This window comes from Macrotis lagotis, chromosome 1 (assembly GCF_037893015.1).
Source record: "Macrotis lagotis isolate mMagLag1 chromosome 1, bilby.v1.9.chrom.fasta, whole genome shotgun sequence".
In the NCBI taxonomy this organism is placed as follows: domain Eukaryota; kingdom Metazoa; phylum Chordata; class Mammalia; order Peramelemorphia; family Peramelidae; genus Macrotis; species Macrotis lagotis.
Window position 1 is genome coordinate 886,679,236 of NC_133658.1, and position 18,389 is coordinate 886,697,624.

At 40.9% G+C, this 18,389-nt stretch overlaps 1 long non-coding RNA gene across 1 annotated transcript in view; it reads left to right on the top strand.

Annotated features, from left to right (window-relative positions):
• The window catches only part of LOC141509216 (uncharacterized), a 122,516-nt gene extending 107,087 nt beyond the window's left edge, over positions 1-15,429 (top strand). The window contains exons 3-4 of the long non-coding RNA XR_012474611.1: positions 6,093-6,198; positions 14,538-15,429. This is a non-coding gene — a long non-coding RNA (uncharacterized LOC141509216). The remainder of the gene's footprint in view (positions 1-6,092; positions 6,199-14,537) is intronic.
• The last annotated feature ends 2,960 nt before the right edge of the window (positions 15,430-18,389 follow it).

Sequence of the window (18,389 nt, forward strand, 5' to 3'; positions counted from 1 at the left end):
GTTTTCCTGACTCCAGGGCCAGTGCTTTAGCCACTCTGCCACCTAGATGCCCCCATATCTTTGTTTATATACTATCCAACCTTGGTCTTTGGGGGGGGTGAGACATGTTTTTTGCCTTTCTATGTGTCCACAAAGCTTATCACATTTTCTGACATAGATTAGGGACTTAAAAAATGCTTGTCAATTAATTTTTAGAAGGTGGGATGTGAGATGAGTTGTAGACGAAATTAGGGATTCCAAGGGGTCACTGACTTGTAGAGTGACTTTGGACACATAAGTTATTGCTTCTTTTAGGCTTCAGATTCCTGATCTGTGAAAAGAGGGAGCTGGACCAGCGGACCCCCAAAGATGTTAGTCCCTGAAGATACTGAAAGGAGATACTAGACTAAGGATTATGAGGGAGAATTCTGGAGGAGTGTGTTTCCATTAAAGCTCCTGGGAAGAGATGGGGACTCACCTACTAGGTTTGCATTTAATTTTGTTCATGGGTGATGGGGACCACTAGGAAGACGTCGTGGCAGAAGGACAGGGATGGCTAGAGCAGTGGTCCTCCTCCTATGGCCTTGCCATGTCTTTCTTTGTTCCTAGTTCTCCATTTCCCTGGGCTAGTGGGGGAGGCAGCCCCAGCCTAATCCTTGGGAACAGTGGGCTTCTGGGGCTTTCCCAGCTGAGGAAGATGGGGTGGCAAGGGCAGTGGGAGGCCACATCAGCTTTTCTATCCTCCAGAGAGCCCTGGCCTGCTTGGTTGCCTCATTCCCACTCGCTACTAGTTTTTGACACAAGGAGGCTGTCTCCATGGCAACGGGGTCAATGGGAAATGGCAGGCGCCTTGGTTTAATTTTCACTCCATCCTTGTTGACAGCAATAAAGGCCTCGTTTCTGATTCCTTGGTTCAACTGGATGGAATTGTCACCAGATTGAACTTTTTATAACCTGTCACCCACACACTATTCAATTCCCTTTCCTTCTCTGACCGCTGTCCTTCTGTTTTCTTAATGGTTTTGAGCACGGGATCTTCTCAGCTCTCATTCCATAGACTAGTAAGATCTCAGATTGAAAGCTGGAAGAGACCACAGAAACCTCCCCATTTTGAGTTGGGAAAATTGAGTCTCAGGTTGGAGGTGTGACATCACTAAGATAAATAAGAGATAAATCATGGGATTTTAGGAACTTGGGTCGAGTTGGAAGGGGATCTTAGAGGTACCCCCCCCTTTTTTAGTCTAACTCATTTTACAGATGAGGAAAATAAGGTCAAGAGGGGAAATAATTTGTTCAAGGTCATGCAGGTCAAGGGTTTATGGAATCATTGATCTAGGGCTACCTCAGAGGCTGTCTGACCCAATTCCTACATTTCACAGAGAAGAAAACTGAGACCCAGAGAAGTGAAGAGTAAGTACAGAGACAAGTTTTGAATCCAGAACATCAGAGCCAGTAGGCTCTTTCCCCTATATTATTCTGGGTTAGAACCCAAGTTCTGACCCCCCAAGGACAAGGCTACACCATGGATGGCTAAGGTCAAGACCAATAATAACAGGAGTCAATATTTCTATATCAAGATTTTCAAAGCATTTTACAGAATCCTCTCATTTGAGCCTCACAAGAAGCTATGTGAAGTATGTGCCCCAGGCATTATTCATTATATTTTTCAGATGAAAGAAACTACTGATTAGATGATCTAAATAATCTACTGGTTGTTTCTTTCTTTTTTTTTTTAAGGTTTTTGCTAGGCATTGGGGTTAAGTGGGTTGCCCAAGGCCACACAGCTAGGTAATGATTAAGTGCCTGAGACTGGATTTGAACTCAGGTACTCCTGACTCAGGGCCAGTGCTCTATACACTGTGCCACCTAGCCACCCCCACTGGTCATTTCTTAAATGATGATAATAATAATAATGATAGTGATGATAAATAGCAGCAGTAATAAATGACATCTAGTCAGGAGGGATCAGGATTCAAACTTAGGTCTCTTCAAACTATTTTGTTATGAGAATGTTTTGTGTGCGTGTGTGTGTGTGTGTGTGAGAGAGAGAGAGAGAGAGAGAGAGAGAGAGAGAGAGAGAGAGAGAGAGAGAGAGAGAGAGAGAGAGAGAGAGAGAGAGAGAGAGAGAGAAAGAGAGGAGAAGAAGAAAAAAGAAGAGGAGAGAAGAGAGAGAGAGACACATATACACACACAGACAGAGACAGAGATAGAGAGAGTTGTCTGAGCCATGGTATGATAATCTGTGCCCTTTTTGACACCTTAGTTTAACAGGCTAAGTGAGCTCTCTGTTCTAGTATCAAGTATTCCCTTGGAAATCTGGATAATTCAACAGACAGATATGTGTGGCTGGAAACTAAAATTCCTTCCTTCCCACTTAGAGTTAGAGGAAGACTGAGGTTTTTAAACTGGGGGGAACATTCTAGAGTCATGGCTACTCAGCTCAGCTCAAACCTGGGTTTGGTGGTTTGGCCGATGGGTACATTTTCCCCCCTGAAATTTGGGGTGTACACTGAAGGAACAACCCTTTGTGTCCTGCCTTTAAATCACAGCCATGGGCTGTGCCTGGGACATTCCCCTCTGGGCTCTGCCCTGACTGGCAGACTGAGTGTCCCTGCTGCTCACTCTTTCACTCAGGAACCCCCAGGGCGCCTGGTGGCTCTTCAGACTGGAACATCCAACCATTCCTGAGGCCTGAAATCTTTCCCTTTTCCTATTGTGAGTCCTTCTGCAGCCTCCATTTTGCGGAGGTCTCAGGTTGGCCAGTCTTCATTTCCGCCCTGGCTGGGCCCCCGACGTCTGACTTTAAAACCATGTGTCTCTGCCAGTCCTTCCTTCATTGTCTTTGATCTCCCACCCCATCCTTTACCTCCCCTTTGCACGCCTTGCCTTTTCCCTTTAGAGAGTAGTTCCTGGACAGCAGGGATTGTAGGGGTTTTTTTTTTTGGCTTTTATTTGTATGTCCAATATTTAGAACACTGCCTGGTTTCTCCCTCCATCCTTCCTTCCCTCCCTTTCTTCCCCCCCTCCCTCCCTCTTTCCCTCCTCTCTCCCTCCCTCCTTCCTTCCTTCCTCCCTCCCTCCCTCCCTCCCTCCCTCCCTCCTTCCTTCCTTCCTTCCTTCCTTCCTTCCTTCCTTCCTCCCTTCCTTCCATCTTTCCTTCCCTCCCTCCCTTCCTTCCTGTGAGGATAAGTCATCTGTTTCCTCATCTGTCATATGAGTGAATTGGACATGATGATCTCTAAGGTCATCTTAAGGCATTGTGGCAGACTAAGTATAGTGCTAGACTTCACATCTGGAAGACTTGGGTTCAAATCCTTCCTTTGACCCTTATTAGTTGTGTGAACCTGGACAAGTCACTTAGCCTCTGTTTGCCTTAGGTTTTTTCACCTGTAAACTGAAGAGAAAGGACTTAATGTTTTCGGAGGCCCTTCTAGCTCTATGTGTATAATCCTACAACTTCTCTGGGCCTCAGTTCCCCCATCTGTAAATAAGGGGGCTGGGCTAGTTGTCTTCTGAAGTCCCTTCTATTTCTAAATCTATGATCCTATAATTTATTCCAGCTCTAAATTAAGAATTCTATCACTCTAAGATATCTCTGAGAAGCAGTGTGGTAAGTAGGAAGGAAAGGGCAAAGATAGATTTATTTAGGACCTACTGTATACCACATCATTATGCCAAATTCTTTACAAATATTATTCCATTTCAGCCTCCTAACAACTCTGCAAGGTAAATTTGATTCTTATTCCCATTTGATAGATAAAGGAAATTGAGGGAAAATGACTTGCTCAGGGTCACAGTGCTAGTAAGTGTCTCAGTTGGGATTTGAACTCGGGTCTTCCTGGCTTTAAGCCTAGCAGGCCACCTAGCTGCCCATATAGTGCTTGGACTTGGAATCAGGATGACCTGAGTTCAGATCCTGCCTCTAACACTTATGAACTATTATTGTTATTACTATTATTTTATTATAGACTATTTTATTACTCCTGACCTGGAAAATGGAATATGAGGCCAATAGATTCCATATCACATGGTTGTTGCAAGCCTCAGTTGAGTGAGCAAAAGTCTCTGTAAACACAAATACCACTTATTTCAATATTTCAATGGATCTGTGACCCCAGAGTCAGAGGCTGCCTCCAAGGATGGAGATCACCAACCACCCAGGACCAAGGCATCCTGGAGGAGGGGCTCTTCCACACACTTCTTCTTGCTTTCCATAGAGGCCAGCTCAACACTTGGAGGTCTCATGTCATTCTCTTGACATCTCTGGCTCCCAATAGAGTATGCAGGCTGTCCACTGGTCAGCCCTCATCCTTGCTATAGAACTGATCCAAATCCAGCTCTGGTTGAGAATTCCCCCTTTTCAGCTCCATCACCTCACCTCCCTCTGCAGCTCTTTCTGATTTGCTGAACGCTACCTTTGCGGTCCTTGGGGTCCCTCCCTCGTCTTCCTGGAAAAGGCTGAGAGTGGTCCATGGAGAGTTCCTCCTAGATCCTTCCCAGAAGGAGACCCCCTAGACCATCTCTTCAACTCCCCATTAAATTGTGAGCTCCTAAAGGGCAGGGACTGTCTTTTACTTTTCCTTGAAACTCCAGTTGCCTGGTATACAGTAGAAACTTAATAAATGCTTATTAACTGACTGAGATCAGGAATTGTATGGGTTCTAGAAGAGACTTCCCTTTCTGATTGGATTCTAGTTTGGCATAACATGATATGGCAAGGGGAGGATAATAATCTACAGAAACTCCCCAGAACAAAGAACCAGGGGAACCTTAAAACAACTCTTTCCCCAATGCAAGGACTCTCCAGTGGTGGGGAGGGTGGGTCTATAGCATTAGGGTCATTAGCCATGTGTATCAAGAAGGGAGTAAAAGCTCATTAGAGCATGGTGTTAGAGCTGGAAGAAACCTCAAAAGATGCCTAGACAAGCTCCTCATTTTATAGGTGAGGAAAATGAGGCCAAGAGGTAAGCAACTTACCTAAGGTCACACAGACAGTAAGGGTCAGGTGAAGGATTTGAACCCCAGTCCTCTGATTCCAAAGTCAAAGCCTTTTTACTGTTCCATGTGAAGGGACCCCAGAAGTCCTCTAGACTGATCCCTGTCATTTTACAGCTGAGAATCTTGAGGACCCAGGAAGGGAAGGGACTTACCGAAGGTTACATAGAAAGGGAGTAGCAGAGCAGGGATGCAACCCAAGTCTTCGTGGTTCAAGTCAAAGGCTCTCATGCAATATGGCAGCCAAGTAAGGCTGCTGAACACTCTGTAGTCAATAGATTCTGTTTGCTTCATACTCTGCTCTGAGGCCCAGGGTTTAGGAAGGGTCATGGTGAGTTGGGGAGGATGGCAGAATGGCAACAGGGTGATGAAAGGCCTTCAGGGCACAATCTAAGAGAATGTGCCGAAGGATCTGGAGATTTTTAGATTGGAGGTCATGAGAACTGCCTTCAAGCATTCAAGGGCCATCATAGGGCAAACAGAGTGAACTCTTCTGATTGGTCCCAAAAGGCAGGACTGACTGGTAGCCACGGGTAGAAGTGGTTGATTTAGGTTTGATATCAAGAAAAAAGTCCCAATAATTACAGCTGCCCCAAGGTGGATGGGTGATCTGATGTTGGTAGTGACTGTTCCCTCAGTTGCCATCTTCAAACAAAAGCTAAATAACCACTTATTAGATATTAGAGGAACTTTTTTCTTAAATGTGTGAAACCATGAGTCTTTATCATATACAACTTTTTTAAAAACATGGTAAGTTCAATATGTTACTTTCAAAGCTGTCCTGCTTGTCTATGTCTCTGAACTTTCTTCTATTCCCTTCTGAGTGTTTTAAAAATGCACCAATGACCCTTTTTTGTTTCTTTTCTTTTCTTGGCAACATTATCATTAGCTCCCCTCTGTTTTTCCAATCCCCACTTGTTAAAAATAAACCCCCAAACAAACCCCCCCCAACAAATTACAATTCTGGTATCGATAGAAACAATAAGCATGTCAAAACAATTCTATACATTTGTTAAAAATCTATGCCTCATCCTGCACTTTGAATCTATCACTCTCTGTCAGCAGGTGGGTACCACGCTTCATCATGTACGTTGGGTCTATCATTCCTTTGTCAGCAGGTGGGTACCATATTTCATCATGTATCTTGGATCCATCACCTCTCTGCCAGGAGATAGGTACCAGACTTCATCATGCACCTAAGATTCATCATCCCTCCATCAGCAGGTGAGTACCAGGCTTGATCATGCACCTGGGGTCCATCATCCCTCTGTCAGCAGGTGGGTACCATGCTTCATCATGCACCTTGGGCCCATCATTCCTTTGTCAGCAAGGGGGGTACCACATTTTATCATGTACCTTGGATCCATCACCCCTCTGTCAGGAGGTAGGAAATAGGTACCAGGCTTCATCATGCACCTAAGATCCATCATCCCTCTGTCAGCAGATGGGCACCATGCTTCATCATCCATTAGATGGGATCTTTTATAAGGTGCAGGTTTGATTAGGTGGCTGCTTGCAACTCTGGAATTCTGGGATTTTATGAATAAGGTTCACATCATAGGTTCATAGCATAGATTTAGAACTGGAAGGAATCCTAGAGACCTACAAGTCCAACACCCCCTTCCCATTTTATAGATGAGGAAACTGAGACTTGGAGAGATTTAGTGACTTGTCCAGGCTCACGTAGCTAGTAAGTGTCAGAGGTAGGATTAGAATCCTTCTCTTCCTGACTACAGGCCCAGTGCCCTATCCACTGTGTCATACTGTCTTTGTCTTATTTCTAGGCTTTGGAGGAAGCATCCTTAAAGAGCAGGTGGAGACCAACCTAGCTTGGAGTTGGAGAGAAGGTGGGACTAGCAAATGCTCGGGTATAGGAAGGAAATAAGTTTTTGCTTTTTAGGTGGGAAGCTGGTGGTGTAGGTTAATTGCAATTTAGCCTGAAGGGAAAACATTAATTTTCAGAACAAACTCAGTTCCTTCCTCCCAGAAAAACTAAACAACATAAACAAAAATTCCCCCAAATTAGATTTCAGCATCTCTGCTAGTCTCTCCTTTCTCTCTGCTTTGGGTGAGGAGGTTCAGAGAAGGAATTTTGTTTGGAAACCAGAGCTTATAGTGGGCGATAAACAGACAACAACCTGCCTCACCTGCTTTCCAGACTAATGGGAGACATCCTCTTTTAGTTGTATTAATTATTGTAGTGTCCTGAGAAATAGGGTAAGGGATGAAGGAGTGAATTTCATGCGATCTAGTTAGACACCCCTCTCCCCCAAGAAAAAAAAAGGAAAAAACCCAGAAAGATAAACCTTTAAGTAAACTACTCAGGCTCCTGTAGCTACAAACTTCCTGGACAGAATTATCAGCAGTAGTAATTCCCCCCAATCCCAGGAGGTGGGAGGGAGAGAATGCAGAACTACTAATAAAATTTAATTAATAAGGGCTTCCCCCCCAATCCCAGGAGTCTTTAAACAGGTTTTCTCACCAAGCATGATACTATAGAAAGAATAAAGGGTTTAGAGTCAGAGGTCTAGGTTCAAATCCCCACTCTGCTACTTACTAGCTATGTGGCTTTGGACAAGTTGTTTCCCATCTCTCTGAGGCTCAGTCTCCTCATCTGTAAAATGAGGGGGTTGTAAAAAAACTATTAAACTATGCATAACCTTTGACCCAATTATACAACTCTTAGGTCTCTTCCCCAAGAAGAGCAAAGAAAGAGGAAAAGGACCCATTTGTATAAAATCATTGGCGGCAGCTCTTTTTTTTTTTTGCGTTGGCAAAGATTTGGAAGCTGAAGGGATGCCCATCAATTGGGGAATGGCTGAAAAGTTATGGTATATGAATGTGATGGAATACTCTTGACCTGTAAGACATGATAAAGGGGATGGTTTCAGAGAAACTTGGGAAGACTTTATGAACTGATGCAAAGTGAAGTGAGCAGAACCAGGAGAACATTTTATATAATAACAATAATTTCATTAAAACAATTTTGAAAGATTTAAGAACTCTGTTCAGCATAATGATTAAGCAGAATTCTAAAGGATTCACAATGAAACAGGCTGCTCACCTTCCTGACAGAGAGGTGAGATAGTCTCAAAGTAAAGTTTGGAGAATATAGTCGTATATATTACATATTCACATATGTATTTTTATACCTAGTTGTACATATGTGAGTATAAATATGTGCATATATATCTATATATCTTAGCTCTATACATACACACAAATTTGGAAATGTCTAATATGGTAATTACTTTCGCTTGACTAAACATTTTTATAATGATTTTGCTTTTCTTGTTTTTTTCAGGGGGAGGTGGGAGGGAGAGAATGCAGAACTAATAATAAAATTTAATTAATAAATAATAATAATAAAAATGTTTCTTTTAAAAGATAAAATGAAGGAGCTGAATTGAATGATAGCAAAGGTCCTTTCTGGCTCTCAATGTGATCCAAGGCCAAGTCAATACATATTTAATAAGCACCTATGAATTTTCTTGAGAGAATCCTGTATTTAAAGAAAAGGAAGTATATGTGTAGTTAATCTTTGCATAGGGGATATTTTTGGTCAGATCACCAATGTAGAGCTTTGGTTTGGACAATAACATCACCATTTTGTTTTAAGCGGAAAATGAAGTGATTATTGCTAAGTGTTTTACAAACCTTGAATCCCTAGAAAATGCTACTTGCTGTTTTTATTGAATATTTAATTGTTATATTAAATAAGTTGATAGAGATTATTACTACTGCCATCACCTATCATTTCATTTTCATCTTCATCATCATCATCATCATCATCATCATCATCATCATCATCATCATCATCACCACCACCACCACCACCATCATCTTTCCAGCTTGTTCTACATCACACCTTCTCTATTTAATCCTCACTGGTAATCTGAACTTCACCCCTGAGTCACCTGATTTGGCTAGATGGACTTTGCATTATTTTCCCTACAGTCCAGGTCTCCACTCACTTCCCTGCATAACTCCCACCATGCCACTTTCCATCTCTAGCTCCCCATATGGATTCTCTTTTTCCATTAGAATGTAAATTCCTCGAGGAAAAGATCGAGCTTGATAGTTTGTTTTTGTATCTATATTGCTTAACACAGCAACATAATAAAGGGTTTACATCTATCTATCATTTATCTATCTTTTTATTTATCTATCTCATATCTGGTTATCCATCCATCTATATCTACCTATTTATCTATATCCTCTATATCTATTTCCATCTATCTCCCTAGCTCTATCTACCTATCTAGCTAATCTATTCATCTGTCTATTACGACTAGCCCATCTTCTTTCTGGGAGGATGCATAGTGAGAATGAGGGATTACTAATGGAGAATATGAGCATACTTTTAGTATCTTTGCAATGTCAAGTTTAATTGAAGTTGGCTCCCATCATGGTCAATGTACTCTCTGTGGAGAAGCTATGGGAGGAAACAGATTACAATTATACAGCATGGGCAGGCATGGATGGGTGCAATCTGCACCAATAGAGGCTAAACCCATATAGATGAGACCACAGATACATTGGAATAGGATAATGTTATTCTAAATATGGATAGACCTTACTATTCTTCTGTTGGGTTTCTATAAAATCTGATTGTAGATAATTTTTCAGTATGTAACTCTCTCTCTGCCTCTCCCTCCCTTCCTTTTCCTTCCTTCCTTCCTTCCTTCCTTCCTTCCTTCCTTCCTTCCTTCCTTTCTTTCTGCCTTTCTTTCTGCCTTTCTTTCTGCCTTTCTGCCTGTCTGTCTCTTCCAAACATCTCATTTTAGTGGGGGTAAATTATATTTGAACCAATAAGTATCTATGAACCTATGTACATCTCTCTCTCTCTCTCTCTCTCTCTCTCTCTCTCTCTCTCTATATATATATATATATATATATATATATATACACACACACACACACATATATACATATCTATTTATCTATCTATCTATCTATCTATCTATCTATCTATCTATCTATCTATCTATCTATCTATCTATAATGTTGCAGTAGAATGCCAGTTTCTTGAAGGAAGTAATTGACTCATTTTTATCTTCATAGCTCTGGGGCCTAGCATAGAATCTGACATACAGTAGGTACTTAATAAATAGTTCTTGAATTAAGTTAAATTGGATAGATTTTGAGGCTATTGGGACAAAGGGACCCAAAAAGTCATAGAGGAGAGACATAGAGCTTTTAGGTACAAATGGCAGGTCTTACTAAGGAAAATTTGGGAAATTTTGGAGATTTGAGAAAATCCTTAGACTCTTGGTCTCAACTGAATGGTTGATTCATTCAAACCAATATTGAGCTCTTTACTCAGTGGCTTGGATATTTAAAAATTCTTCGAATTTCCCAACCCGGAACCCAGAAGATCCTGAAGCATGATTTTACTTTAGGATTAGCTATCCTCTATCCTTTTCTAACCCCTTCTCCAAACTCTCAATTTAGGTCCATAGATAGAATCAGAGTTGGAAGACCTTAGAGATCATCTAGTCCAGCTCCCTCTTTTTACCTTTGCTCATAGTGACCACATCTTCCACAGGGGAGAATAGGAGATAGAAGCATTAGTGACTTCACAGACTCCCCCCCTCCTAAATTTGGCAGGAATTTAAAAGAACCCCCTTCTCTGTAAATGCAAAGTGTTCCAACAACACTAACCTCAACAAGAATAGCTTATATTTCTATAATACTTGAGGGTTTGCAAAGTACCTTTCATATATTGTCTAACTTAAGTCACTGATATCTCTTCTGAACTTGTTGCCAGTTCTGAATGAGAATAAATGTAACATGAAAAAAATACTACTAGATAGGTCAGGGATATTTTAAAATAAAAGTTCATGCATGCCAAATCCATCACCTAGAAATCACTTCTGTTTGTTCTCTTCCTCAGATCTGGGAACTGGCAAGCCTATTGTTAGACCTTAGGAAGGTAGAGAGCATGGGTTGGAATCATGCTTTTGTCATCTCTGCTACTCATGTGACCTGGGGCAAGTCACTCAGCCCCTACCACTTGGTCTTAAAAGGGTTTAGGTGAGGTATTTAGTTTTACTGGGCTTCAGTTTACCCTTCTGTCATTGAGAGAATTGTTCTAAATAGCTTCTAAAGTCCTTTCTAGGACCATGTTTTTGATGTATGTGTGACCTTGGACAAGTCACCTAACATCCTTTAGCCTCAGTTTCCTCATCTGTCAAATGAACAGATTAGACTAGCTATTAAAATAAATCCTAATAGATCCAGTTCTCTCTATTGTGTAGGAGGGAAAAAATTATTGCATTGAGAATCAAAAGATCTGGAATCAAATCTCTGTTCTGGTCTTGGATGAATTACTTTCTGTAGGCCTCAGTTTCCTCATATGTAAAATGAAGGAATCCAGAAGTCTAAGACCCTTTCTAGAACTAAAGCCTTAGAATGCCAGCTAGCATGGACACTTGGTGAGGGGCTCTACCCAGCACCCCCATCAAGCCAGACCCTGGCTCTGTGGAGGGTGCTCACTCTGGCTCCCACACCTGTGCCTGAAGATGGGCTTCTCTAATGTTGGGGGGGGGGGGGAGTTGGATTTCAGCATCAGCCACCAGGTGGCAATCATGGATCAGAAACTCATCTTGGAACCTGATGTAGAGGCAGAAAGCCTTTTGTTGATTTTACTTCTTAATATTCTATAATCACCAAGATTCCAATCTAAGCAAAAAACCAAAACAAACAAACAGAATCCCCACCCTCACACCGGATCTTGGGTCTTTGTCTGAATAATTATGAGAAAACAAAAGATGGATCTAAATAGGCAGCTCTGGGGCCTGTTGGTTAGCAGCCAAGGCTGGGGAAAGGAGGGAAGGGACCCTGGAGATGGGGGTCTCTTGGAGATCAGCACCATGGGGCAAGGAATAGCCAAGTCCTAGACCTGGGAGATCCTGGAAGCAACCAGTCACAAGTTGCTGTTGACTGGTGCATCTCTTCACCCCCCCCTACCCAAACCCTCCCTTTGGCTTACACTAAAGATGAAAGTGATGACTTTTGGAAGACTAGTTCTGCCCTATCTTTGATCAGGGGCCTGGTCTATAGCTTTTCTGACTTAGCAGAACAGGCACCTAAACTATTGCTTCTGCCTTGGGGACATTTGATTTCTCCTGTAGCCAGATAATCTCACAGAAGATGGGAATGGTCTCTCTCTATCAGAACAAAAGTATCTCTCCATTGTGGGAAGGAAGCTGGGCTATTGGATGCAGTAGGGTTGATCTTGATTGGAATAGTAGAAAGAAGAGGGCCTTGGAGTCAGAGGATATGGATTTGAATCCCAGCATTGCTATTTCACAAAATGTTTAGTCTCTCTGAGCCTCAGTTTCCTCTTCTGTAAAGCTAAAGGGTACACTAGATGGTTTCTAAGTTTCTTCTTTATCCCTAATGTCTAGCACTGAACTGAGACATAACGGGTCCTTAAGAAGTTCTTGTGGTTGGGTTGATTCCAACACGAAAACTAAATCTATGAACTTATAATATTGAAAGTCTGGGGAGAGAGAGAGAGAGAGAGAGAGAGAGAGAGAGAGAGAGAGAGAGAGAGAGAGAGAGAGAGAGATGAATTACTTAATTACTTTGGGGACTTGTTAAGACTTGGGAATATAGGAGCTATGAGTGAGTTCTAAACTTCACTTCAGGACTGACCTTCAATCCAAGAACTCGAGAATCATTTTATTAAGAACCCAATTGATGGAAAGCACTCTGATCAATGTTAGAGATACAATGATAAAATGGAAAATGATCATTGTCTGAGGTGGGAAATGAGACTCAGATGATTCTATAACCCCACTCTGATGATGACCATGGTCTTTAACCCTAAGTTTGACCCTTAATCTTTTTTTATTTCTTTTTAGGTTTTTGCAAGGCAATGGGGTTAAGTGGCTTTCCCCAAGGCCACACAGCTAGGTAATTATTAAGTGTCTGAGGCTGGATTTGAACTCAGGTATTCCTGACTCCAGGGCCGGCACTCTATCCACTGCACCACCTAGCCTCCCCTTGACCCTCAATCTTAAGGTTCCTTTAATTTAGCCTTGAAATCTTGCTTTGCCCCAGTCACATCCCTATCCCAAACCACCCAACCATTCTCTACTCCAAGTTACCTGGTTCTTTGGGCAGGGATAGGAAAAATAGGGATAATAATTAGGGATAAGAAGAAAATAAGAACAAATGAAGAGAGGAAAATGGAAAGGATATTCTAGAATGCTTGATACTGCTACAGAATGAGAAATGAAAATCATTCCAAGAAGACCTGCTCAGCCACTGCTACCTCTGACGTCACATACTGCTGCCTCTAGATGTCCAAATTAGAGAAAAAGAAAGACATTTCTCTCATTTCTGATCATTCCTTTAGATTTTCTGATGGAGTATGAATTCCCACTGAGGTAGCTATCATTCCCCAGGCCAGAGAAGACTTTTTTCCTCTCCTTTTCCCTAAATCTATGTGGTTTACCAGCTCCTCTCCTTTTCATAGACTCAATAGTAAAATTTTTGAGTTTTATGAGAGTTTAGAGGTCCTCTAGCCCAGGGATTCTTAACTTGGCAGTATCTGTTAAAGTTCATGGATTTCTTCTTATAATCACTTCATATATATATGAAATCTCTTCTTATAAATATATAAAACAAAACACATAAGATGACAAAGGACACCAAGTACATTGAAAAAACAGTTATTAGGATATTTTAAAAAAAATTCCTAAATCTCAAATAAAAAAATTAAAGCTCTTATCTAGTCCAATTTTTTAATTCATGTGGAAATTCCCTCTATCTCAACCCTGATATAGAGCTTCAGAAAAATTTTCCAATGCTCTTTTTTACTACCCCATTGGTTCTAGTTTTACTCTCAGAGAAACACAGAATAAATCAGATTCCTCTTCCAGAAAACGTTTTTGGTTCTGTTAATTCTGGACCCTTTGAGCAAATCATTTAATCTCTGGACATTTGTTGCCTCATTTAGAAAAGGGCGGGGGGAATGAATTTGATGATCCAAAGTTCTTTCCTGCTCTGGCTCTAGGATCCTATGAGTTCTTAAAAGATTTGAGGATGGATCTTGTCTTGTCAAAGTCTTTTCATATTATTACCTTGACCATCCTATTTTTTCTCCTTTGGAATAGACCCAGTTTTCCAATGTCGTTAAAATGTGATATTCAAAACATAGTGTTCTGGAAGCAGTCTGACCAGAACAAAGAACAAAGACCAATATGTTTCCTTTTCTGAACATAGTCCTTGTATGGATGTAGCCTAAGACGGAATTAGTTTTCTTGTTTTTGCTGTTTTCTTTTTGCAACCATAACATTATGCTGACTTATATGGGGTTAGTAGTAAATGAAAACCCCCAAGATTTTTTCCACATGAATTGCTCTTAAGGCTGTTCTCTTTAATCTTGTGTTTGTGCAATTGATTTTTTTTGGACTTAAGTATAGGACTTTACATTTATCTCTATTAAATTCTATCTTGTTAGATTCAGGCCCGCATTCTACTTTGTCAAGATCTTTTAGATTGTTTGCATTCTTGATTTCGCCATTCATTGACTTAGCTATCTCTTCCAGCTTCCTGCATGCCTTCGACATCTTCATCCAAGTCACTGATAAAATGGAACAATGACAAAGAGAGAGCTCCGTGGCATAGAATCTCCAGGTTGATATCAATTCAATTAACACTCTTCTGAACAACAATGAAGCACTTATTTTACTATCATGCAAGCCACAATTCTCCATCATGACCTCAAGGATATTATGAAAGACTTTTTTTCAGATGTTTTGCTGAAGTCCAGTCCAATATCTTAGAAAAAAAAAGAGAAAGAAAACTTCTTTGACTTTACTGGTTCTTAGTGAACCAACATAGGTTCCTGGTGATCACCATCCTCATAAACCATCAATTTGTAGCCTAAACTTTTGCAAGGATCAATAATACTAAGCTCATCAATTGATAGTTGTTAGATTCAAATTCTTCCATCTCCTTTGAAAAGATTGACTTTTATTTTCTGTTAGATAAAGGTAGAGTTTGAGTTTTTACTGGAAACTGAGATAAATAAGATGACTTTTCAAGATCCTTTCAAATCAAGAATTATTATCCTACTGAGATTCCCTCTGAGAAGGTCTGAAATCTATTGGGCTTCTCTAAAAACATATACAACTCTCCCCAACATGATGAATTTGCCTTAGATCTAGAAGCCACTCTCCAGGTTAGGGGAGGAATGTGTGCATATCAATGAATTTATTAAATAAAGCACATTACATGAAAATTTCTTTCAAATAATGATCAAATGTATTTCAATCATTTTTTTATTTTGCTTGCATAGAGTAAAGGGATGGGAATAAAAATGAATGGCTTCAGACTCCCTACTGCAAGGGCATCAAGTCCATCCCCCTTATTTTATAGATATGGAAACTGAGGCACAGAGTACCTAAGTAGCTTTGCTTATAGTCACACAGTTAATTCCAATGTGGGATATTTGTGCAAAGAAAAGATGGAACAGACTAGAGGTCAGTGGGTTTGGATTGAGAAAAGTAGGGATCAGAAAAATAGATTTACTTGGTCTTGGGGCAATGTATTACATGGTATTGACTCATGATGGGTGGGAGGACTTTTGGAGTCAGCTTTTGGAGTGGAAGCAAATTTCTATTCTGGCAAAGGGGCATCTTCTCAGGGAGGTCCTCCAGGTGAGCATCTCCCAGCTGGAGTTGACAAGGAGGGAGAACAGTACCAAAAAGAGGGATGAAAATGCTCTTTGCCTATGAGGAGGTCCCATGGAACAGATGCATAAGCAGAGGGCCTGGTTCAGGTGTTAGTCCTGCTCTTCCAATTCATCCCCATTGACTTAACTAGACTGGGATGGAGGTAAACTGATTCAGTACAGTACAAGGAGAAAGTGAACTCCCAGAGAACCCTCTGCAGAGGCATTGGGGGTGTACCCATTGCAGACCAATCTGCTATTCTAAATGCTTTATAAACAGTGGCTACTAAAGTCTCTAAATATTCTGTAAAAGAGTACTTCCTAAAGTCCAGGCCAAAATTTAATGAGTAGCTAAGAATGGGGGTGAGGTCATTCTTTGTACCCCTGGTTGTTTACCATGAGAGTTTCCCTTTTCCTTGTGTGTTCTTCACTGAAGTGACTTCAGAAGGTAATACTGGATTACCAGAGTTATAGTTTGGACAGAACCACTGGTTCTTTGCTCCAGGACATTGAAATTTAGAGGGCAGTTTTTTCTTTAGCAAAGAAACAACTAAGTTTAGAGCAAAAGCAATTAGTTAAAGGTAAGAAGTGACTGGAAACTTGTTGGTTATGCTGTAGAACAAAGAGCATTAGATTCAAAATCAAAGGATCTGAATCCAAATTCTAGCTCTGCTATGTGCTACATAGGAGACTTGAGCAAATCACTTATTCTTTCTGGGTCTCAGTTTCTTCTTCTGTAGAATGAGAGACTTGAACTACGGCCTCAGGTCATTTCCATCTTCAAGGCTATTATTCTATGACTTGGGTTCAAATTCTGACTCTTTCAATTTGTATGATCTGAGCAAGATTTGAGCCTCTGGGTCTCATGCAATATAAGGGTTTTGATTATAAGCTCCTTGAGAGCAAGGACTGTTGTTTGTCTCTTTTTGTATCCTGAACACTTAAAAAGGTGTCTGCCATGTAGCAGGCGCTAAATACATTTTGATTGATTGATGGAGGAATCTTGGTTCCTTCCAACTTTGAATGGATCATCCTATAGCTTGAATGTCTAGGGAACTCTACCTATCCTAGATTGGATAGGATGGCCAGAATTGAGAAGAACCTTTGGGAATCTGTGGTTCCCTGCCATCTGGAGAAGATATTCCCTCAAGGAGTGGATATTTAATGTCTCCCTCATAACTTACTATCGAAATGAAACCAAAAACTTCTGATGAGGAATACAGAATGTCTGTCTCAGGTAAGACAATAACTTTTCACTAGTTCTATTATCCTATGAAGAACTTACATATATCTTGAGCTTATATCAATTTCATAAATTATGGCTGGGCCAAGGAGCAAGATTCACTTTTTTCACAGTTGAATTGAGGACAAAAGGCCCTGGGACATGATAGGGATGGGAATATGGAGAAAGGGGAACCCCCTGGGAGTAAGACAGGATGCTTAGGCTGTTTGGTAGCTTCCATTTATAATTAATTATCCTTGCTAATGAGCTATTATGGAACATTACAACCACCAAAGAGTTTCAGTTAATAATCACTCTAAGGACAACAGAAAGGCCCTTGTTGGGTGTGAGCTGCATTCCTACACATTCTACAAAAGAGAGATTATAATGAAGAGTCAAAGTAACTGGAAAAAAAAAGATGAGCTGATCACAGGGTGAGAATGAACCAACCAATGGACAAACATTGTGTGTCATTACTATCCACACAATGTCAAGAGAACTTAGAGAAGGACTCAAGTATATTGGGTAAGACCCCAGTGGTGAACCTATGAGAGGATGTAGACAAGAGTGGGGCAGAATGTGCAGGCATGGTTGAGTTGTGTTCTTGGAAGGAGTTCTCATAACCATGGGAACACAGATCTTGCCAAGTAATGGTTACAATAAGAGCTGTTTATTCAATGCTTTAAAGTTTGTAGAATGGTTTAAGTATATCCACTGAGAGATTTTCTCCATTTTATAGATGTAGAAATGGAAGTTCAGAGAGGTTCTGTGCTTCATCTAAGGTCAAACAGGGAATAAGGAGAAGAGATGGGACATGATCTAGATTCATCTGACTCTACACTGGGCATGTTTTCTACTGTACTAAGTTTCCTATTGCTTAAGGCCCCACAGCTAATATCTGTCTGAGGCACTTTTCTCACACTCACCAAGACCAGAATTCTTTCTACTAGTCTGAATCTGATTCCCACTTTAAAGAATCTCCAAGATCAGAGAGTAATTAGCAATTTAGACCCTCTGGATAGGCTTCAGAAAATCCACCTGGTGCAAGTGGCACAACATAGCTCTTCAAATCAATACTTAAAGACAAATTATTTTTAGGGAGAGATCCAGGATGCTAGGCTGGGCAGAGACCCCAAGACATTTTGAGATCAATTGCTGGAGATGCTATCAATTGGTAGATTCCTATCTGATCAATCATTCTTGATAACTAGGTGCTAAAACTCAGTTTTTTCTAACATGTCAAGAGATTTCAGTGTCCTGGGTTAATGCTCCAATTGCTTGGGCCTGGTTGCATCTCCCCCCAACAAAGGAGTCCTGTATCCATTATGCAACAGGTGAAAAGGTGGCTGCAGATTAGAATTTCCCTTCACCATCCATACACACAACATTTTGATTAAATCCCTGACAGCTCTGCTGTAGGGCAGAGAAATTTGGAAACATCAGGAAGTCAAACTGTGAAGTCTTTGAAAGAATGTGATTTATGTGAAAATGTGATGAAGCTAA